This window comes from Triturus cristatus, chromosome 2_2 (genome assembly GCF_964204655.1).
Source record: "Triturus cristatus chromosome 2_2, aTriCri1.1, whole genome shotgun sequence".
NCBI lineage: Eukaryota > Metazoa > Chordata > Amphibia > Caudata > Salamandridae > Triturus > Triturus cristatus.
Window position 1 is genome coordinate 1255768353 of NC_140582.1, and position 23496 is coordinate 1255791848.

At 51.9% G+C, this 23496-nt stretch overlaps 1 pseudogene across 1 annotated transcript in view; it reads left to right on the top strand.

Annotated features, from left to right (window-relative positions):
• Nucleotides 1-1360: 1360 nt before the first annotated feature.
• Nucleotides 1361-23496, top strand: part of LOC146863542 (uncharacterized) — a 60343-nt pseudogene continuing 38207 nt past the window's right edge. Inside the window, exon 1 of the transcript XR_014978273.1 lies at nucleotides 1361-1397. The product of XR_014978273.1 is annotated as an uncharacterized LOC146863542 (transcript). The remainder of the gene's footprint in view (nucleotides 1398-23496) is intronic.

Consider the following 23496-nt stretch of genomic DNA (forward strand, 5'->3'; position numbering starts at 1 on the left):
TCTGTACGAAGTAGAGGTGCGTGGCATTATGGGGATAGATCCGAACTAAACAAGCTGGCGAGATATGTTAAAAGGGAGGACTGTGGAAATGTAGCTCGTAACTGAACAGTATCTGCGCCATCTTGTCTCTCCCCAGCGCGACACACAGAAAAACGCACAGCAGCCATTTTAGGTATCCTGGTCTCTCTCCCTGCTCATTGCCGATCGCCAACGCGTCCCTCTGGTGCTGCGAACATCCCCCCCGCGCGCCGGCCACCCCCGCTCTCTCATACACGGGCCATAAACCCTCTCCTCCTGCGCGACCCTGCCATGGAACCACATCCCACGCCTGACCGACATCCCATACATGGTCATACATCCCTTTGATAACCCCCTTCCTCTGCGCCCGATTGTCCGAACCGATCCCAGGCCATCACCTAGCCCTGCGGATGCAGTTTATTGCCCCTACTGTAAGGGAAACACCCCACATCAAAGGGATTACAGTAGATCAAGGCCCCCCACCCCCTGAGACCCGACCAGTCGCACACACCCCCGGCAATTGGCGGAATGTCCAGCTGTGTGATAGCCATCTCCTACTGTGGGTGGGGTGGGGACTTCCACTGTAGATATGTGTGGGAACGAGCTTGAAGTGGGGATTCTGAGGATGTTCTTTCATGTATCAAAGCGATCTCAAGAATGTGCCATGTATGATAAACCTGCAATAAAGTCATAAACCTGTGTATAAGAGGCCAGGCCTCAGAGATGTGGTTAGAGCACCTCGTGACGATACCTTGCTGTCTGATCTGATGTGTTCTACTCTGACGGAATAAAACTTTGTTTCCTGCCTTCCAGTCTCCGGCGCCTGCCTCTTTGTTGGTTAATTTTCGAATGGTATAAGAGGCGATTACCGCCGGGCAATACTTGAAAGGTTATAGACTGCAGCTGCCACTACCATTTTAACAGTAGGTGAGTTGCCCCTTGTTCCACGTGGGTTCTGGGCTGTGCCTGGGTGTTCATCTTCTATTTTTTTCCCGGTCCCAGCCTCGTCGCCAGTTGTAATGGGTTGCTGTGACCCACAATGAGGAATAACTCAGGCACTTATGGATGCATATATGCGTAATTTTATTCTCAGGTATAAGTATGCAGGAGAGCGCCGGGGGACCTCTGAACAGCTCGCCGGCCCCGCGCTAATGTTCCGTTCTCAAGATGGCCGCCGCGTCCTACGTCATCGCGCACACGCGAAGATTAGAACGCGACACTACAAGGTTGAAGATAGTCCTTCTTCAATTCCGTTGTTGTAAAGACACCCAGTCCGTCTTCACTTTCACCACGATGCAGACGAACCAATAGCCAAGAAATCCAATGAACGGCACGTTGAGGATCCGGAATGAACAGTAGGAGGCACTGCAGGAACGCAGGTAAGTTTGATGCGTGTTCGTGCTAAGCCTTGGCTACGTGAAAAAGCTCTTCTACTACACTACCTGTTGCCAGTAGATGGTGCAATTGAGCTAAAAATGAATTGAGTAATTACTTCTAAAAAGTGATGATCTGCATTTTGTTTTCACTGATCATCTAAACTCATAATAAACTCATAATTCTTTGCCTGATGATTTTTTTTCTATATATTTGCAGCTGCATTTGCCTACGTGTCATTTGAATTGCGGAAAATAAAGAGGCGATGACCTGTATTTCAAAGCATGGCGCAGAATTCTATTATTTGCTTCCTATGCTTAATCGATACAATCTATTACAAGCAGTGCCATGGCTTCAGGACCAGTATGTCTGTGCCGTGACCCGGTCGGAGACATGGGTCGGAGTTCACTGCAGGGAAGGGACGGGGGCTGCGAGCGAGAGCACGAGCCACGCACAAGGAGTCTGCACAAGAAGGCTGGAGAGAAGGGGATGCATCAGATACAGCGCAGCGTCCCCAGCGGCTGCGCGCGAGGCCGCGTGCGTTGTAAAGGGTGCCTTACCTTCACGTGGCACTGGTTACCCGCCCGCCTCCTCCTGCTGCACACTGCGCAGAGTCCACTGAGAAGCCTCTGATGAGCTACACTAGCCGGGGGTCACTCAGTGTCCCCCTCACCTCAGTTATTCTACTTCCACCCTCTTTTTATGACATCCCGGGGAGGGGTGCTCCAAGCACTGCGCAGACCCAAGCATGGGGTAGGGGGTACAGCGCAGCCAGCGTGGCGCATGCGTACTCACTCACTCCCCACAAAGTTATCAAGTACAGAGCTCTTGCTGGTGCTCTGGCGACACAACACACAACCAGTGGCAGGAACTAAGAGCATAGTGACCACACCGTCATCCGCTCCACACAACACGCATGCACAGATGTCACCCAAAGATTACACTGACACTTTCATTATGGGTGAAGAACTGTCGCAGGTTTATTTCATACAACATAAGTATGACGATAAGTGGGTTAGCTTACGGGCGATCCAGGGCAAGCAGCCCCTCGCTGCTCCGCCCGCCTTGCGAGCCAGCACGCACGGTGGGTCGATGCCCTGCAGTGCGGCACATTTTTCCAGATCCTCCTTTGGATCACGTGATCTGTCTAATACTCCCGCCCCTTTTAACGGGGGCGGAGCGTGTTGTGGCACAACCCCGGTTGGTCAGGCCCCCCAACCGCCCGTAGGACTAACGGGGCGCCGTCGCGGTCTTCCCAGAACCTCCTTCGGCTCCCGGACCTTGGCTCGGGCACCCTTACTGTGCCGGACAGGGGTACCCTTACTGTACCGCCTGTCGCAGAGGTACCCTTACTGTACCCTTCTGCCTCCAGATCGCCCTGTAACTCCGCCTGCAACGCAACAAAAAACATTACAACATTCCGATAGCGCGCTGCCTCTGCCGCGCAGGGTAAGCGGAAAGGGTGGGAATTCGCGTGGCCAGGAGCGCAGGAAGCAGAGGAAGCTCTGAGGGGGTGAGGCGCTTAAGAGGGGGGTCTAGCCTCACCCCAGCCTGACAACCCATGCCCCAATTGATGTATTGAGAGTGCCATGGTTCCCAAATTGCTGCTGCTTCGAGGTTTGGATGATGTCTCGACAGGGCAAAACATTTTACGTAACTGCTGTGTGGACGCCGTTTATCATGGCTCCGGATGAAGCTACTATGACTGACTGAGCTGCTGAAGAATACGTATCTCTCAGCTCGAGGACCAAAATTTGTGAACGTTTCCCAACTCCCTGGCTCCAAGGAAAGGCTGAGCGAGAAGGGCAACACCTACATCTGTTTCCCAGGCTTGAAAATATGGCATTGGTACCAAGGCATGGTGAAATAGGTGCTTATGGACCTGCAATCCGATTATGATTTTCAATTGCAAATGAGGGGCCTTCCTGGCTTCAGTGTGTTTCCAAACAGCTACAGCACAATAAAGCAAGGTGAAGGTAACGGGAGAGAAACCACCTCCCCTACGTATATAAACACAAGCTGACATCACGGGATCTCAGGGGGGGGGGGGAGGGTCCTTGAAAGCCGTGAGCATCAGACAGTATGAGGGGCAACAGCCTCTGCCTTTGTACTCTCACCCAGCACACGGGAACATATGCTCACTGTCCCTGGCTGCATCATGTCACTGTCTCTGGATGGGTAATGCCACAACCTTAGCTGGTGACAGTGTTGTTGGCAAATGTGTCGTAGAGACAATCTCACCTTCCTACGGCATGCCAGTACAAATAACCCCATCCCAATCTTTTCTTGCTCCCCACTGGGACAGCGTATACAGTTTCGTTGCTGGTTGAATAGGAGCTAGATTTTAAACTTTATTGCTGCTGCAAGGAGTTAATGGTTTGCCTACAGACCTTGTTATACCAGCGTTGTTGCGTTATGGTAATTTGTGGCACCGACATAGTGGCTTGAAAAAAGAAACCTCTTATTTTATCAAATAATTTGGTGTGAGCCCCAGTTATGATTTAATGTACATCTTCATAGTTGGCAGTGTCCATCTTGCCAATACCTGGGTCACGTCTGCCTTAATTGATGACAATACATCTGGCTTTTCCGCTAACTTTGCCCATTTAACCTGTCAAATGTCGTTGGAAGGCAACACAGCTCTGGTCATGCTCATTTCAGAAGGTGTTAAGCCCTTTCCATGATTAGAAAGTTTAAGTGCAAAGTCCAAGAGATATGGTCGCTCTCTGCTCTCTCAATTATGACCATGTAGATGAGGGCATGCCATTCTGGGGTGTCTGGTTGAAGTATGCACAGGTAATGGACACTCTCCCCCGTGTAGTGCTGTGAAACGAATGAAATGGTACATCAAATTCAGTCAGCCACCCCACTAGGCGGAGGCTTGGACTCCCTAACCTCTGCTAGTGTAGAACCCGGTCACACCTCCAGTTCATTAGAATTTAGTAAATTCCCGACATTGACGACCCCCAGGGGCCTGGTACTGGGTTGTGTATATGCGGCCCTATGTCACCTTGGACACTTAGCTTGGGGTGGATGGGTGTCAACCTAGCCTGGCTGAAGTGCAATACCTTTGACAATCACTCCTGACCAGATGTGCCAACGCAGGTAGAAGTAAGGGGTATCAAGCCCGCCTTGCTTCCTTTCTCAGTTCAACACAGGTCGAAAAAGATGCCCCTTCCAGTCACTGGTTTTAGGCCCTGGAAGGATAGCCCGTGGGGCAGACAGGTCTGTTGGAACCGGCGGTGAACCATATCCCCTGGCAGGATATCGGGAATGCCAAATGGTCTATAACCCCTTGTCATTATTTGTGCTCTAACGCTGTGTTTACCAAACCTCTTGCATCGCAGTTACACTTACTGGGGGATTAGTGTGCTGTGCTCCTCGCCTGTTTGCTCGCAATTGGTGATGGTCCCTCGAGGGGTGAAAGGTCAGGGCCTTATCCCTGAAGCTTAGCCATGCGGCATTCTACGGGAAATCTACAGCATTGCTTTGTAACGCTGCCCCTGGTTCCACTGTGAATTATAGTCGATATGCTCTCCCTCAGTTTGGACAAATCTCAGCTGATCGTACGCCTGCCTAATTCCCAGGGCCGACTGGTTTAATGCTTTACACATGGAATTGCCCCACGAATGTGGCCTTGCACTGAAACTTCACTGGGTTTTCTCAACTTTTTTTTTTTAGCGCTAGAAACGCCCCCCGTGCTTACTAAAATGGACCCGTTCCTTAGTTTCCAGCACACAATGCACTTAAATGTCAAACAACAGTGACAGCCTCTGTCACCTTCATACAATACATAAACAGACCTCACAAGGTCGCAGAAAAGGCAAGCCAGGCTAGGTCTCGGTAAACCCTGTCACTCTGTGCTTTCCCTGGCCTCCCAGGGAGAATAACCTCAAAGATGTTAAGTATGACCCACAAACCCAGGCCTTCTACATGTCTCAAAACAGCTCAGGCTGCAGGCTTCTGTATAGACTAAGCTGCCACTATGCCTGATTTGATTACCCCAGCTGTTTCCGAATAGCAAGGCAAAGATGAAAGACAGCAGCATCTCGTGACTCATGCGTTGAACTCATAATGTTAACATTGGTAGATCGATTTCTTTGTTACACCTTTCCACAAGCTGACCATTGCATTATGGTTGAGACTGGGTTTTGGGCTGAACCTTGACCTACTTGTATTCCTGCTACCAAGATGACATATCTATATATACTCTCTTATCCTGTTGCACCACTTGGGACCCATAACTTAGGCCCTTCGTACCTACAGGCATTGCACTAATGCCAATGAGATTCCCCCCTTGTTCCGGATAACCCTAATAAATGCTGGATTTTGGGACAAAGATACCAGGGAACCTATGTAAAGGGCCTTCCAGTGCGTGTGAACCCATGTCATTGCGATTAGTAACTGTCGCTCAGTTTGAGCTAAAACATGCGACTTCATTCATACTAATCAATTAGTCAGCAAAGCATGCTGGAGATGAAGGAATGTGTTGCCGGCCCAAGGATATACAAGTGAGCCACGGCATTGCATGGTTCCAGAGACATGGCTGAGTGAAGCGGCCTCACGACTTGTGTGACCGTGCAGTGCAGGTACGACTGCCCCTCAAAGCCCTACATGTGTACATACGGACAGTTGCTGTATTGCTGGCGGCGCCAGAGTCTGCATAAGACACTGCATAGGGGCATAAGCAATGTGGGTTTTTATTCCTATTAACTGCGTGCCTATGCACGATGCTGCCGGGTCGATACCGAAGGCTGTTGGCACCGGTGCACCACAATGCAAGCTCGCCTGTATCACAAGAACCTTCCCCAACTTGGACACACACAACCGCCTCTAGTGTCCTGCCATGTCATCTATTCTGAATCTTGGCTAACGAAACTACCATTGGCCAAAGCTTGGCGATACTGGCCCCTGTGCCAGAATGTTGTTGGCGCCCCCCCAATGTCGCCTCCCCCACAGATTCTCTCACTAGCCCCCTTTAACAGTTGACCAAGTTTCCATAACCCCACACTCTCAGATGCATTGGGTTAGTTATCTAGCACCACTCCTACCAGTGTCGGGTGTCCGAGAACTTCGCATCTCACACAAAAACCACCGAGCCAATAGATCATATGCATGTGAATCAGTGTATAGGAAATGTTACCTGAGCCAAAGGACTCAAAGTGTAGTTTAAGGCTGCTTTGATAAAATACTGCACACTGATGCCTTTGGGTCAGATCTGCGCATTGTAAAATTGCCCAATTTTTTTTTTTTTTTTTTAATTCACTTAACTGCGCTAAACAATATTTGCCCGCCTAAGAGGGGCCTAAACTCATAGCAAAGGCACCAGCATCCTGCAGGTCCATTCTGGCCTCCCATCCAAGTGCTAACCAGTCCCTACCCTGCTTAGCTTCCCTGGCGCCTGAACGTATAGCGTGTGCAGGGCTGAACACTGCATATAAACACAAAACACCGCAAATGCAGAGTGCAACAGAGGAGGTTGCTTCCCCACCGCAGCGAAACACGCACCATGCGCGTCAAGCCTGCTGTGCTCATGATGAAGGAAAGGAGAAGACGGGTGATCTAACCTGAGACCTCATGCGCTAAACAATGCTCAATAAAGTTCCGTTGCCTTGCTCATCTCTTATGCCGGAAACACAAAACCTTTCCTTAAATGGCTCGCATGGTGCCATCAACCTATGGCTACTGCCGCGGCTCGGTTCTTCCGTGTTCACGCGGGCCCGGTTGTGCAGATGATGTGAAAACAGGGGGAGCGGTGAGTGACTTTGTCTTGTGTGTTTGAGAGGGCTATTGGTGTAATTGGTCTGACACATGACAGACGTGTTTGTGATGACATGGGGCGTGCTGCTCTGACTGAGAGGTGGCGTATTGTGCATGTGATGAGGGAGAACATGTCACTGTGCTTGCTTTTCATGGCTGTGGCTGTTTTGTGTCGTGCCTGTGTTTAATGTGTGCTTAGAGAAGTTTTTGTGTTAAAAAGCAAGTTTGGCTGCGCAGCGCTCGTTAAAGGGGAGATTAGGATAACTCAGGATTGAAAGTGTATCTCTGTACACCATCCTTCATATCAGCAAGGACATCAATGGATCTCTCAACCCCGCGAGACAATGCACTAAATACACAAAAGCTCATTTTATTCTCACTGGAGAATTTAATTATAACTAGAATGTTCAGCAATTTCTTGTTTTGATAAGAATGGCATTGGAACTAATTGTTACTTGCAAGGGCACGAGTTAGGAGTAGGTGTGAACACAAATTTTGGATGTCAAGAATTACTTGATTTTCTGCACACATTTACTCCTATAATAACCTCATCAAATGGGGAATAACTGTTCAGACCTTGATTTACTGGGCAGTATTTCGCACTGTGGAGTTTATTACCAACGTTAAGAAACTGCCTATGAGCTCGTGGTAATTGTGTGCATAGGGGCCGATTTAAGGCAGTTGGGGATCGTAGAGGTACGGAATCGGAGAAGCATGGTTGTCAGGGGCACTATCACCTGCTTCCGCTATGCCTTATTTGACTGGCTGTGAACAAGGAACTGGTCCAGGCTTCAATGCAGCCCTTTTTTTAGGTCTTGGCGCGCCTCATTACTACACGGCACTCGGAAGGTTCGAGAAAGATACATTTACAAACTGATGTTGCCCCACATAAGTTTTGCTTTGACAGATCAGTATATCGGCTCGGTCTCGAAACCTGTCTTGCACCCCCCCACAGGCGCGGATAACTTCCCGCACTCAGTTATTTAAAACTAATAGCTAACCTCAAAAAACAACCCCTACTGCGGGTGACAGACTATGCTCGGGCCCCCTAACCTCCAGTAGCATGCTCCGTACCACGCCGACGGGTAGCATCGATCCTCGACGACGGCCCCTACTCGCGGAGATGGCGTGTCCTCGCGCTGAGCCAGCCCGCGAAAAACGGCTCTCGCTGATGCCCACAATAGCTGACCGACTCCAATAAACTATGCTGCCCACTTACTTCGCTCCGAAGATCGAACCCCGAGCCGCCCCTCCTAGCGACCGGACTCGAACCAGGCTCTCCTGCTACACGGTCCGCCTTCCTCGCCCTCCGCTGCCCGCGAAAACGGCTCTCGCCGCCATCTACAAAACTCACCACTTCAAACTACTCTGCTGCCCAAAGCAACTACACTCACCGAACCGGTGTGCAGGGCAGCGAGGAGAACCCAGCGCTGGGGCGACGTGGCGAACGGCGGGAAGGTAGCAGGATAGACCACGACTCGACCGACGGCGTGTCCGGCGCAAAACTCGCGTGGCCAAAATTCGCGTGGCCAGGAGCGCAGGAAGCAGAGGAAGCTCTGAGGGGGTGAGGCGCTTATGAGGGGGGTCTAGCCTCACCCCAATTCAAACCCATTGGGGGCCTCCCCTCCCCGAGGCGCGGCCTCGCTAGAGAGGCGGAGCAGGGGGGGGCTCCGACGGGTGGCCACTAGAGGGCTGCCCTGCTGATGTCCCCCTTCGTGGGACGCGGGCAGCGGCATTCTGCAGCCTGTCCGTCCATGAGATCAGCTGGCTGCTCTATCCCGCGGTTCCCGCATTCTGCAGCCTGTCCGTCCATGAGATCAGCTGGCTGCTCCATCCCGCGGTCCCCGCATTCCGCAGGCTGTCCGTCCATGAGATCAGCTGGCTGCTCCATCCCTTGGTCGACGCATTCTGCAGCCTGTCCATCCATGAGATCAGCTGGCGGCTCCATCCCGCGGTCCCCGCATTCTGCAGCCTGTCCGTCCATGAGGTCAGCTGGCTGTTCCATGCCTCGGTCCCCGCATTCTGCAGCCTGTCCGTCCATGAGATCAGCTGGCTGCTACATCCCGCGGTCCCCGCATTCTGCAGCCTGTCCATCCATGAGATCAGCTGTCTGCTCCATCCCGTGGTCCCCGCATTCTGCATCCTGTCCGTCCATGAGATCAGCTGGCTGTTCCATCCCACGGTCCCCGCATTCTGCAGCCTGTCCATCCATGAGATCAGCTGGCTGCTCTTTCCCTCGGTCGCCGCATTCTGCAGCCTGTCCATCCATGAGATCAGCTGGCTGCTCCATCCCGCGGTCCCCACATTCTGCAGCCTGTCCAACAGTGCGATCAATCTCTGGGTCCATTATGTCATTAAAATCCCCCCTGCTATATGCAGTGTGGAGGGTGTTTCAAGCAAGACGTCTACCACCTTGCTCATGGTGGGTGCTTGAAGTCTGGGTGGTGCATATACACATATAAGACTTACCTCTGTCCTTCCCCATTGCCCAGTCACCCCTATGTATCTGCCCATGGGACCCTGCCAGAGGCGTGTGGTTTGAAAGGGAATGTTTTTCCTAATCAATATGGCCACTCCCCTCGCCCCGGTGGTGTATCCCGCATGTGCTAGCGCCGTATAGGCCCCTCGACCTATAAATCTACATTGTGTGCCTTTGAGATGTGTCTCTTGGAGCATTACAATATCAGGGTGGAGTCTTTTAATGAATTGTGTCACTAGTCCCCGTTTGATTTTATCTCCCAACCCATTGACGTTCCATGTCAGTACCGTAAAGTCCGGGTGTTGGGACATTTTGTGTCTAGTGCTCGTGTGTATTTGGTGCCCACTCCAAAGGGGGAGAACCACTCTCTTCTGCATCCAGTGTGCTATAGGAGTTCCCAGGTCTGATGACCCATGCGACGGATGAGCTATAACATAAACAACTTACCCCAAACGTTGTTTCCTCTCATTTATCCCCCAACCCACCTCCCTCCACCCCCCTCAGCATCTTGCCCCCTCATCAATAGAAGCGACTTTCAGCCGGAAAAGGCAGGTCGGTCAGCAATTCACCCCAACCCAACTTTATATCTCAAGTCCCCAACTCTTACAACTTTTAACTCTGTCTATGAAGGTAGTCTCGTGGTAGGAGTTCTTAATGGCATCTAGGGGCACTGTGGTGCACATAGTTACCTTACCATCCCGCCAGTGTTCAGGTGCCATTTCCTGGCTCAGTCGGGTCAGGGTCCGGTGATATACTTTTCTCCATTGGCCTCTCGTTTTCCCCGCTTCTCTCCAAGGCCTGTATGTGCACCACCAGTGGGTGCATTGATTCTGGCCCAGAGGACCATCCTGTGTCCTCCGAGTCTGTATGTGTGTCCGAGGATTTGGCCTTCGAAATTGCCTCGGCTCCTGAGTGGGATTGCGTGTCTCCTTCCTGGCGTAGGGAATTCTTTTGCTCCGTCTTCTTGACCGACTGTCGGCCTTGTGCTTCTTTCTACGTGGAGTTAGCTAACTCTCCTTCATGTTCCGGTTCGTGGGTTTGACCCACGTTAGTCCTCCTGTGGGCCAAAGCATTTGCCTTTCTTCCACCCATGCCCTTGCTTCATCTGGGGTTTGAAAGTAGAAGGATTTCCCCTGGTAGATTACTTTGGGTTTTCCTGGAAAAATAAGCATGTATTGAATTTGGAAGGCCCTGAGCATGATCTTGACCGAATCAAATGTTCGATGTTGCCTTTGTACTTCTTGGCTGTAGTCTGAAAAGGTCATTATCTTTGCATTTCCGTAGTGGGACTCTCCTTTGCAACGCATTTCATGGAGTGTCATGTCTCTGTCCATATAATTTAGTAGTTTTGCAATGATTGGTCTTGGTGCCGCTCCGGGGGGGTTTGTGCTCAGAGCTCGGTGTGCGCATTCTATAACAAAACAGGGGGAGAAGTGTTCTGCAGGGATAATGTCTCTCAGCCACGTTGTCAGAAATGCTGTATTGTTGGTTCTCTCCACTCCTTCCAGAAATCCCAGAAATCGGAGGTTGTTACTTCGGGCCCTGTTTTCTGAATCGTCGATTCGCCATACCATATCCGCAATGGCAGAATGCGTTTCTTTCATCTCCTTCTGGAGGTCTTTTACAGCATCTTCAACTTCTGAAACTCGAGTCTCTGCCTTAATTGCTCTCTTGGATACTTTACATAGGTCTTGACGGAGAAGTGATACTTTGGAGCAGACCTCCCCAATTTTGCCTTGCAGAACTTCTCTGGAGTTTTGTATTGCTTGAAGGAGCAACGCTGTATCTGATGGAGGTTGCACAGATTCAGTCGATTCTGCTTGTGGGGGGGTTATTTGTGTCTATCTGTCCATTTTCCCTTGTCTTCGAGGTTTTGGCTCTTTATCTTTTGCCAACATTCTGTTCACTACCCCTAGGGACAAGAGTTCTAGGCTCCAACCTGTCTGATCCCCCAAAACCAGGCGGGAGGGTGGCCCTTCTCTGTACCCCAAGACCCCACTCTTCCACAGCCTTTAGGTATGGTAAAGGAGGAATGGCTTCCTTTCTGGGCCCTGCTAAGCATGCAGTGCTGCCTTGTAGGTTGGACCTTTGAAATATTGTATCGGGGTCGGGCTTTTAGATGTCTTCTTCGCACCTTTTATATGGTGCAATCGCCCCAGAGCGCTGAGTCCTACAGTATTCTCTTGTGGCTTTTCATTTTCTTCCCTGTCCCTTCCGACTTCTGAGAACGCTCCGGGCCCTGTCCAAGCCACTGCACCAGCTCTTTTTTCTTCAGGGCTATGTCGTCTCTTCCCAGGGCCCTGGTCCTCTCTGGATCAGGTCAGCTTTGCTGCCAGTCGCAGGTTCTGTCCCTCAGTGTCAACCCAGCACTGCCCGCTCTGTTAAGGCTTTATTTATACATCGTTCCCGCTGCCACACAGGCCGAAGGGGTCTAGCCGCCAGTCTTCTCTGGGCCTCCCTGCATCTGCTTATGTTTGGGTATGTTGCTCTGGTTCTTCTCTCGGGTTGCAGCCTGATCTCAGACTCCGACTCTCACCCGGGGGGGACATCGCTTCAGTACCCCAGGGATCCCGGTCTCTCGAATTCACTCTAGTCCGCTGGGGCAACAAGGCGTCCTCTGGCTGGCCTCGACCCCCCTCCCTGTATCTCTTGGCACTTTGGGCCACCGTCTCAGGTCGGACCAGCCCTCCGAGGATGTGGTACTTTGAAATTTGGGACCGCGTGGGAGACAGGGCCCCCACCCCTGTCTATCCCGGTATTAGCGAACCGCGAATGGTCAATGCGATATGTACAAGTGCTTTATATAACGTTTCATTGATAAATGCACTATGTATACGTTATTATACATTGACTTCGTGGGTTCCATCTTAGAGCGGTGGCCATCTTATGGTTGCCCTCACATAGGCTACCTATTCCGAGCAAATACGGGCCTTTAGAGCACATGTGCCTTCCTTTGACTTCTCTGTGACCTGGGCAGCTTGGCTCCGCTGCCCCAGGTCAGTCCGGTCTCACGAGCTCCCCGTCCTACGGCCACCTGTGATTAGCATCAGGGTTTGACACACCATAAAGCCTTTTCATCCCACACAAGCCTTCAGCTAATCTCTTTCACACCTGACTCTTCCTGTTTTACGGCTTGTTTTCCAAACTGGAGATGCCCGTGTTTATTGGGGCCTATTGATATCTGATGTGGGATCTGAGCCTCGCTGGGTAAATAATTGTGGACTGGCTTAACTGGAATGTGGGATGGTCATCATGACTCTGTTTTTTCGTTTGTAATGGATACATGTGAATGACCATACCATAAAACAAGAAATGTATGCCTGAAGCATGATATTTTGTATTTAAGGAGAAGCCCGTTTCTGTAACTTTAAGCAGTCTCCTGAGAACATACACGCTGTTGTACTTCTCGGATACCTGTAATTGGTCTGCAGCCAATAAACTGATCTTTGACTTCACCCAGAAGACTCTGTGTTTCTGTAGGTCTGAAACAGGAAGAACCCGAAGTCTTAGGGTGTGTTCCCCTGCACCGCTGGGCTTTAAATTCTCAGTACCTCAAGGAGCAAACCTGGGCCCCCGACAGCCACCCCCTGCGGGTATGGTCTGCGGGCCACTCGTCTGGGTCTCGACGTATCTCCGCAAGAGGGCCACTGCTCTACCTCCCTAGGGAGCCCAGGTCCTCTCACTCCGGGCTATTTTTGGTGGGGGATTCTTCAGGGGCCTCTGAATCCCCCCCTGCACTTCTCAGGGACCTGGATAACCTCCTGCCAGCTGTATCTTCCTGTGGGAGCTCAGTCGATCGTCCACAAAGCAAGCCGGGCCTCCAAGCAGCCTCCGACTCTCCGCAGCTGTGTCCGTGCTCCTCCTCCTGGCCGTTTCGCAGGCCGTTTAGTTACCCAGTGGGATGAACACCACTCTGCTGCATCTCTCAGTCCTTCCTCTGGATGACGATGGTGTATGGGTGTCTCTGGGTCTGCGCCCAGTCCCTCAGTCACATTTCTTGGTTGTCTGGGGATCCTCACACCTGTCAGGCCGCCATTTTGATTCGCTGTCGACCGGCCGTTCGCTCGGTCTATGCCTCCTGATTTCTGTATGCAGGCGGTTTTCAGGATTTCCACAGGATGCCGATGGGTTTAACCACTTAGGAAAACCTCTCACGGCCCTTAGTGTAGCGGGTCACTGCAGGATTATGCTGGGATTCATTGTTCCGGCGGGAGCTCTCTCGTTGTGCGTCCTCCTTGGCCATTGGTCAGGCCACTCCCCCGATGGATTTGTAGACTTGCCACTTTGCAATATATTTCATGATGCTGATGGTTTGTGGCGAGTGATAGATTTCACACCTATCACTTATTTTCTAACACAAAATTTTGTAAAAGAATTTAAGGGATACATATGTAGAGTCCAGAACCAAATCCATTTTGTTGGATTATCTTGTTGCGCACATCGGAATATCTCCTTGAGTACGGCCGTTTGGTGCCTGGATATCTCCTTGAGTACAGCCGTTCGGTGCCCTGATATCTCCTTGAGGACAGCCGTTCAGTGCCCTGATATCTCCTTGATTACCGCTGTTCGGTGCCTTACTATCTCCTTGAGTACAGCCGTTCGGTGTCCAGATATCTCCTTGAGTACAGCCGTTCGGTGCCCGGATATCTCCTTGAGTACGGCCGTTCGGTGCCTGGATATCTCCTTGAGTACAGCCGTTCGGTGCCCTGATATCTCCTTGAGGACAGCCGTTCAGTGCCCTGATATCTCCTTGATTACCGCCGTTCGGTGCCTGAATATCTCCTTGAGTACAGCCGTTCGGTGTCCAGATATCTCCTTGAGTACAGCCATTCGGTGCCCGGATATCTCCTTGAGTACGGCCGTTCGGTGCCTGGATATCTCCTTGAGTACAGCCGTTCGGTGCCCTGATATCTCCTTGATTACCGCCGTTCGGTGCCTGGATATCTCCTTGAGTACAGCCGTTCGGTGCCTGGATATCTCCTTGAGGACAGCTGTTCAGTGCCCTGATATCTCCTTGATTACCGCCGTTCGGTGCCTGGATATCTCCTTGAGTACAGCCGTTCGGTGCCTGGATATCTCCTTGAGTACAGCCGTTCGGTGCCCGGATATCTCCTTGAGGACAGCCGTTCGGTGCCCTGGATATCTCCTTGAGTACAGCCGTTCGGTGCCTGGTTATCTCCTTGAGTACAGCCGTTCGGTGCCCGGATATCTCCTTCAGGACAGCCGTTCAGGGCCCTGATAGCTCCTTGAGTACAGCCATTTGGTGCCCGGATATCTCCTTGAGACCCGGTCTGGGGTACGAGTGGAGCTTGATGGTGAGCCGAGGCGTGAAGTGCAGGAGGCACTCGGGTGAGTGATGGGCATGTTACTGGTATGATATGATGGCGCTAAGTAGTAGGCACTGTGGTGTGGTCACCAGGAACAGACTATCAAAGGTCTGGAAAAGTGATGCGATATCGCCGGGGCAGAGTGCTGTGTTGCGAATTGGTATAAAAAGGCCTAGGTACAGTGTAAGAGAAGAATGCTTGACGGCTGTGCCGTGGCGTGGCACGTTCAAAAGCCAGTGCAATCTGACGAGATAACCATCCTGTATGGAGGGAAGACCGAAGGGCGGATGCGCCGGGATTCAGAGCAAAGGAGGTCTTGGAACACCGTACCCGTGGCGTCTTCCGGATGAGGACTTCTCGCCCACGCCTACAAATTCCTCCACAACATCGGACCCAAATACCTCAACGAAAGAGTCTCCTTCCACGCACCAAAAAGGAACCTCCGCTCTGCCGACCTCGCCCTGGCAGAGACCCCCCCGCATCCGCAGAAACAGAGCTGGCGGGAGAGCCTTCTCCTACATCGCAGCCAGGACCTGGAACGAGATCCTAGTGAACATCAGACGCTCCCCGACGCCTGACCCTGCAGACTTTCAGGAAGAACCTCAAGCCCTGGTTCTTCGACTGAACCGGAGCCGCCCCCCCCCCCCCCCAGCGCCTTGAGGAGAGACCCTCACGGGTGAGTAGCGCACTTTATAAACCCCTGATTGATTGATTGATTGAAGAGGAAAGAGATGAGGTGTAAGACATGCAGATGGACGAGATGTGGAGAGAAAAAAGGACGTAATGTCCAACAGAGTGAAGATAACACAAGTATTTGACACACTCTGTAGACCACTACCCTCCCCCCTCACCCCCCCACCCGGCCTCAGTAATGTTAACTTCACACTCACAATTTCAGAATTGAAACATTGTCAACAAAAATCATTGTTGTTACTTAATTATCTTAAACAATTAACAACCATTGACAAAGCCAATAGTCCTGTCTGGTTTTAGATATATGGCCGTTGTTGTGCTCTATCTTGATGCAATAACAGAGGCGCACTATGGCTGGACCGTGTAGGCTCTCTCACTCCCACCCCCCATATCAGCTGATGGTTCGGTCTTGACTCCATCAGGACTCGCTGTAACAAAAGGGCCCCGCACGTGGGAAAGGAGGGGGGAGGGGTGCTGGAGCAATTTCCCAAAGCAGGAATCTATTACCCCAATCGTCAGGTTATTGATTATACAAAAAATACGATTTACAACATCCTCCCACCCACCAACCAGCCAATCAGCGCGTGTCTAGCGCCACACTGGGGTGTCTGGGTGCTGCCAGGGCTCCTCGTCTTCAGCTTCTTACCGCTATAAGCGGCGCTTGATGTTTCACCTTCTATTTTGCTTTAAAACCTTGCTTTAGGAACAGAATGTGTGACATTGATGGAGACAAGGGGGGGGAGGGCGTTATTTCAGCTCCTTGTTGATTCAGGTAATCCGAAGGGAATAACTCCTCCCCCCCTAATATAACCCATTTCAAACTAGGGGCCACGGCACGTGCACAAGCGCACCCCGCATCCTGCTGCTGCTTCAAACACACAGCATTTGGGGGGAGGGGGGTGAAGAGAGGTGGAGACTGAACTGACCCCCCCGGCAGTCAGGCTGCTGGGGTAATATGCGTTTCTTACCCTCCTCCCCCCCCACACACACACACATACAAACATCCAGCTGTAATATGTGAAGTATAATCTCAACAGCGTCTCACCGGCTCCGCAACTTAGTATCGCCATTGGCACCCCTCAGTCCCCCCTCCAACAAAATACATTACCCAATAATAACACACACACAAACTGTTTGATTGGGTACAAATGCTGCAGGTTTATTACATACACCGTTATGGAATAGGTGGGTTATCTTACAGGCGATCCAAGGGCAGGCAACCAACTGGGCCGCCTGCCCGCCTGATGAGCTGGGCAGCACTGGGGCGAACCCCGCCTTTGCTGCCATCCAAGTTATTCTCTTACAGGATCCCGTGACCATTGGTAACTTCTACTCACGCCCCTTCCCGGGGCGGAGCGTCGCATAGCAAACCCCCGGTTGTTCAGGCCCACAACCGCCCGAAGGACTAGCGGGGCGCCGACACGGCTTCCAGGACCCTCCCATGAGGCTCCTCGGATTTGGCTCTGGCACCCCCTATGGTGCCACGCAGAGGTACCCTTGGTACCGGCCTGCTTCCAGATCGCCCTGTAACTCCGCCTGCAATGAAAAAAGGAAATATTACAATATTCTCACCCCCACCTGCCATCACCACGCCGGGTAAGCGTTAGGGAGGGATGCGGCGTGCGAGGCGAACAAGAGGTCGCCAGCATGGTGGGGGATGGCTATATAGCCTCCCCCACGCACAAAGGAGCCCCGGAAGTGATGCCCCTCGCGTCACTTCCGGGCAGGAAAGAGGAGGGGGACACCGGCCGGAGTCCCTGCCCCCAGGAAGGGGGGGGGGCTGGGAGGGGTGACAGGTGCCCAGGCGACACTAGGGCGCCGACCACTCTAGTGGCCCCCTGTGGGGGCTGCGGTCAGCAGCATAGTATTGCCATTGGCACCCCTCAGTCCCCCTTCAACAAAATACATTACCCAATAATAACACACACACAAACTGTTTGATTGGGTACAAATGCTGCAGGTTTATTACATACACCGTTATGTAATGGGTGGGTTATCTTACGGGCGATCCAAGGGCAGGCAACCAACTGGGCCGCCTGCCCCCCTGATGAGCCGGGCAGCACCGGGGCGAACCCCGCATGTGCTGCCCCTTGCTAGTGAGCCTCTTCTCAGATCAGGTAACCGTTGGTACCTTCTTACTCACGCCCCTTTCAGGGCGGAGCGTCGCATAGCAAATCCCCCGGTTGTTCAGGCCCACAACCGCCCAAAGGACTAGCGGGGCGCCGACACGGATTTCCAGGAACCTCCCATGAGGCTCCTATGATTTGGCTCTGGCACCCACCTTCTGTACCCATTTGCTTCCAGATCGCCCTGTAACTCCGCCACAGCTCTGGAGGCGGCCACCGGAAGGGTTATACTTAACCTTGGCACTGTCCCTTTACTCGTTAACTCAATGCGCACATGGATGTCCATACTCTGTATGAACATTGGGCACGGCTGCACCCCAGCGCTTGCCCTGCATCCCCTATTCTTTATAGAAATTTCGACCGCTCAGCTCCCTCTGGGAAGTCCCCTGGGCATACCTGCTTAGAGAATCTGCTGATACGATACAGGGCGCACTGTCTGTAATCTAGTGCCTAACCTTAGATGTGGGGGATGCCACACACCGCCTGGTCATGGGGATCTAAAGGAGCACACCCTTATCCCCCGGGCGTACCTCTAGGTGCGACTGGCTCCACCCAGCTGTAACACCAGAGACACACCTCTTAAACATCTTTAATCGTTGTGCCACTTGGCACCCTTCGGGTTGCAGTCTGTGTATTTGTAAAGCGCGCATGCCCCCGGGGCACGATGACGCTGCTGGCAAGTGTGGACTCACCCGCTGATGTTTATCTATCCTAACTGCCCTTACTTGGATTGAAGGGTTGCTAGATGCTGCCACAGGACTGAAGACTACTGCTCCAACCCACTTTGACCTCATAACTTGGGGACAAACCCAGTGGTGACCCTGCCTTACATGGTACATCTACTCCAGCGCTCGACTATCAATGTGATAGGGGCCCCAATCCCAAAAGATGCCCCTTCTATTATCTGGTTCCGGCCTGCCGAAGGGTAGCCCCGGGGGGGGAGCAGACAAATCTGCGGAACCAGGGGGGAAGTTGTGTGCAAATACCTGTCCTTCCTGAATTTTGGGACGCCAAAATGTCGAAAATACCCTGTCGCCAATTGGCACTAACGCAGAGATTCACAAACTTTTTCGCGCCACAGCACACTTGTTAGCTGACAAATACCTTCACCCGCCTGCTGCCCTGGTTAACGCGCGGGTGAGTATGTCTTACTGAAGCTACCTGATACCGGCCCTTGGCTGCAGGGGACTGCCCACCCAGTGTACATGGTGCCTGATTCCATATGGTGCCCGCAGGTGTTCCCCATGAAGGCCCTCGGGGCCTCTTGCGCAATGCAGTCCCAGTCTTTTAGCCGTGCCTCACTTTGCGTTGAAATGAATTGACTAAGTGTAAAATTAAACTTTCCCACCATTGAGCTGTTAACTGCTGGCAAGGCAGACTGTTATTTTGTGGCTCCTAACACTGCCTCCGGATATATACCACAAACCGCAGTACCTTACTACACGCCAGTACCCTTGGCTTAAACAATGCTTGTTAGTTGTATAAGAAAGCTGAAGCAAAATTCTGGCTTCCCTGCGTAGCATATTGAGGATGCTTCCATTCTGACTTGGTGGGACTATCACCTTAACGTGTTGAACATTCCTTAAATGTCTTCCTTTCTATGAATAGCGAGCTCAACCGCAAATGAACCAACCCACTAATCAACTTCCGCAACAGCCAGACAGGTCCCTACACGTGATCTAGGTGCGGAAAGCGGGCGCCCTTTGGAAACGGAATGGTGGCGCACAAACCCCGCCTTGGAGACAAAATTGACCTCGTTGAACTGCGAGAGAGGTGCATGCGGAGACAACATAACTATCCTTTGTCAACACAGAGCCAGTCCGTAACTTTTGTCTATATTGGGGCAAAGGAAGACCCTGATAATGTCACTGATCAGGTCTGTGATGTCATATACGCACTCTCCCCCTGTGCTTTGTGTGATGTTGGCCCTCCTAGGTGTGAGCAGGGCCCCGGGAAGTATCTTGGGTTCTAGGCCGATATTGCACCCGTGTTCGTAGAGAAAGATGAAACCATACTTGCCGGTCCCCGGCCAAAACCGACAACCCTTTTACCCTTTGACAACAATAGCACATACATCAATAAGGCATTGATAAGGGCCACATGCCTAACTCCTGATGTCCAAAGGACCTTGTTGGCCAAGCAGCGAAATCCTCAGTAAATGGAATAATACGAAACAGTCATCTCACGGCGCACGCCACCCAGGCGCCGAAAGGACACCGAGGTTTACACCGAACACCCCGATTCCAAAGGAAAGGCCCCCAACCCAACCCCTTGCACAAGTCACTCACCAAGGCACCGCTGAAGGATCCACCCCTGAACAGTGCCTTCAATGAATAGCCAGCTCAAGCGGAAGTGGGCCATTGCTCTAAGCAACACCACCTATCAACGGAAATCAACCAAGCCCCCCTGCAAAACCGGTAGTGTGTGTGAAACCAGCCAACTAGGCAAAACCATGGAAGCAGTTTACCTGGGGCATTGTAGGGACGTGGCCGCTACTGGACAACCTGTCCCTTCTATCTGAAGCTCGATACCATTCGCAGAATGCCAGGTGACTTAAAGAAGACATAACACTGTAACCGCCCCCGCGCTGCAAAGGCTCTTGCAATACGATGAAACCACAGGTGATGTGCTTTGTTTACCTGCTTACGCATAATCTGTGTTCATGTGACCTTGGCTGGAGAAGAGCTATCCCTGAACCTAACAGGAAATGAAAAACCTGGAACTGCAGCCTTGAAAGGCAACTAACTGAAGACCCGTGACCGAGGTAACTCCTCAAGAGTTTATACTCGCAAAGCTGGAGTCATGGGACACGACACGTTTCGGATACCCGAGCCTGTCCAAATGATCCCTTAATATCCTTCTTGAATGCTCTAAACCTATGATGCATCAGGCTGCTTGGACCACCTTTGCAATTGGCCACATTAGTGAAAAGGTCCCTAGATTGTATGTTAGCCACCCACCAGTTAGCCACCTCCATGTGTTTGCAAAGAACACAGTCCCTTATCAAGTTTGTGCCAACCACAAACTAGTTCCTTTAAGATCCTCTCAACCGGTGGGAGCAAAACTAACCTCAGTAGTCGCACTACCGACCCACAGCGCTCCGGCACATCTGTGTTTCCCCTGCCACCCATCACATCTGCTGTGATACGATAACTAAACATCAAAAGCCCCTCGGAGGCAGTAACCGCAAAAGCTTTCTCTCCTCCGTCGAGGGTAAAGGGTATGGCTAACCCATGCAAGCAAAATTCTTGTCACGGGTCTTCAGTTAGTTGGCTTTCAAGGCTGCAGTTCCAGATTTTCATTTCCTGTTAGGTTCAGGGATAGCTCTTCTCCAGCCAAAGACTTAAGAACAACGACTTGAGAAGGGACAAGGCCTAGGGCCTTCAAAAGCACTGGGGTCTCACTAATCCACCCAAGGCAGGTAAGTAAAGGACCCACGGGAGACGCATGCAGTGTGAGAACACAGCCGCGGATCCCAATTGACTTCTATGGAGCAAGTCGTGGTTGGAATTTTAATGTTTTAGGAGAGTCTACAAGCAAGTCACTTACAGGGTAAGTAGTTCTAGAGCCAACACACACAGGAGCACCGTAGTGCTGGAGTTACCTCACCCAGGGAAGCCGGGTGCATAGGTGTCTTTTGGTGTCGGGTCGCGGCGTCGTTTTCAATGGGAGCCAAAGAAGACTTGCTGCTTGCGAAGACAGGAGAAGTGTCCGGTGGAATCCATGGCTGGATTCAGAAGAAGGAAGACCTGAAAGCAGAGGGGACAGTGTTCAAAGTCACTTGGCAATGACCCGGAGCAAGGAAGATGGATGCTCACAGTTGTCGGGTGATTTCAGGTGATCACGGGTGACTTGACTCTTCAGCCACGAGGTCCAGGAGGCCTCGACGACAACCGGGAGCTGGATTCTGCGTGTCCCACGAAGTCTGCAGCTTACTGCGGTGTCGGCGACCAGATTGGAGCCAACAAGCCTTGGCAACAGCAAGTGTCGTGGAAAGTGTAAAAAGTCAGCGGTGCAGACCAGCAAGGTCTGAGGGACTCACCCAGTGAGGGTAAGTCAGGGCAGGCCTGGAGAAACCAGGGGAGCCCTTTGGAATTGTAAAAAGGTCTTCTGGGGACCCACAAGCCAGGCGGCAAGGGATCGCGAAGACGCCTCGGGAGGATTCACTCACCAGGAGCCCACGGTCACTCGGGACGAGGTAGGCCTCTGATCTTCGGAGGAAATACTGCTGGAGGCTTGGACCACACGTGGTCCAATGCACACATTCATAGAACGTTGTGAAGGGGTTGCATTCGACAATAGTGTATGGTACCCGGGTATTGCTGTTCCTCATCATTCATGAGGTCCACTTGCCTCAGCGTCGCTGGGGACTCACGATGGCCTTGGAGAAGTCAGGAAATCCACTTCCGGGGCTGCAGGGACTTCGGACTCCGGCGGGAGTGGGAAAGTTTGCGACAGTTGATTCAAAGTTTTGGTGCCTGCCAAGCAGGGGAGTCACTCCTTGACTCCAAGGGAGATTCTTTAGTCTTCCAGAGGTAGTGGAATATCGAAGGTCCAGGATTCTTCTTCAGAGCGTCGTCTAGGGATATCTAGTTTGCAATGGCAAGGATTCCCTAACTTATACTGAAAGGAAGGGAGGGACTAGCTCTATGACCCCACCTATGGGAGGGTCAGGGGAGTGGGTGGCTATAACCCACTTCCCTTTGTCCAGTTTCGTGCCAGAGCAGGGGTAGGTAGGCCCTGAACCGGTTTGAGCTGGCATATGCACAGAGGAGCCTACTGCTTCCCCAGTGCAGGACTTCAAAGCCCTCTAGGAGTGCATACACTAAACCCTGTCTGGGAGGTGGTTACACCTCCCTGTGACAGGATGCCTATTGTTGGGCCTCCTCCACTGCGAGTTTCGGTCAGCAGCAGGAGGGCAGCCCAGTGTCTGTGACTGGTGGCATCCATTTTGTGATGCCAGGGCTCTTCAGGATTCTACTGTGTTTCCAGAGTGGGTACATGTCTATCCCTCTAGAAGGGTGGGATCATACTCCCACACCAGTTACTGGAGTGGGAGCATGATTCCAAAGCGTTTGACACCAAACACGACATGTTTTGATGCAGCCATCCCAAAGTTAGCATTTACCGCGAGGTTATAATGCACTTAAGAGTATATGGTTTAACCACATCCACAAACAGCCACAGAGAATAGACTCTGCGAGCTGCAGAGGGGCCCTGCTCAGGCAGAAGCACCCCCTCACATGGAAACCAAGCACCCTGCCCTCAGGATTGATAGGGCCTGCCTTAGGGGTGACTGATAGGTTTATATGTGTGTGTAAGGTGAGATATAGGGAACCTATACCTCAGTGAGGAGTGCTAACACTACCTCACCCAGGCTGCAGTAGCAGGCCTGTGGTGTCAGATTTATTCTGCTTCCCAGGGGTGGCATAATACATGCTTCAGCCCCTGGTAGGCCTGTGAAGTACCTATGCCCTTGGTACCTAAGGTACCATATACTAGGGGCTCATAAGGTACCACAGTATCCAATCACTAGTGCACCTAATATGCACTCCAAGTTGTTTAGAGAGAACAGAGAGACTGGGGCCCTGATTAGCAGGGACCCAGCCAGACTATAGTCAGAAACCAGTGTAAACATGAGAAAAAAAGTGGGGGCAACATACGTGTAGATCCTACTCTCCTACAATGCCCACCCGCAACTACCGCACCCAATGACGCC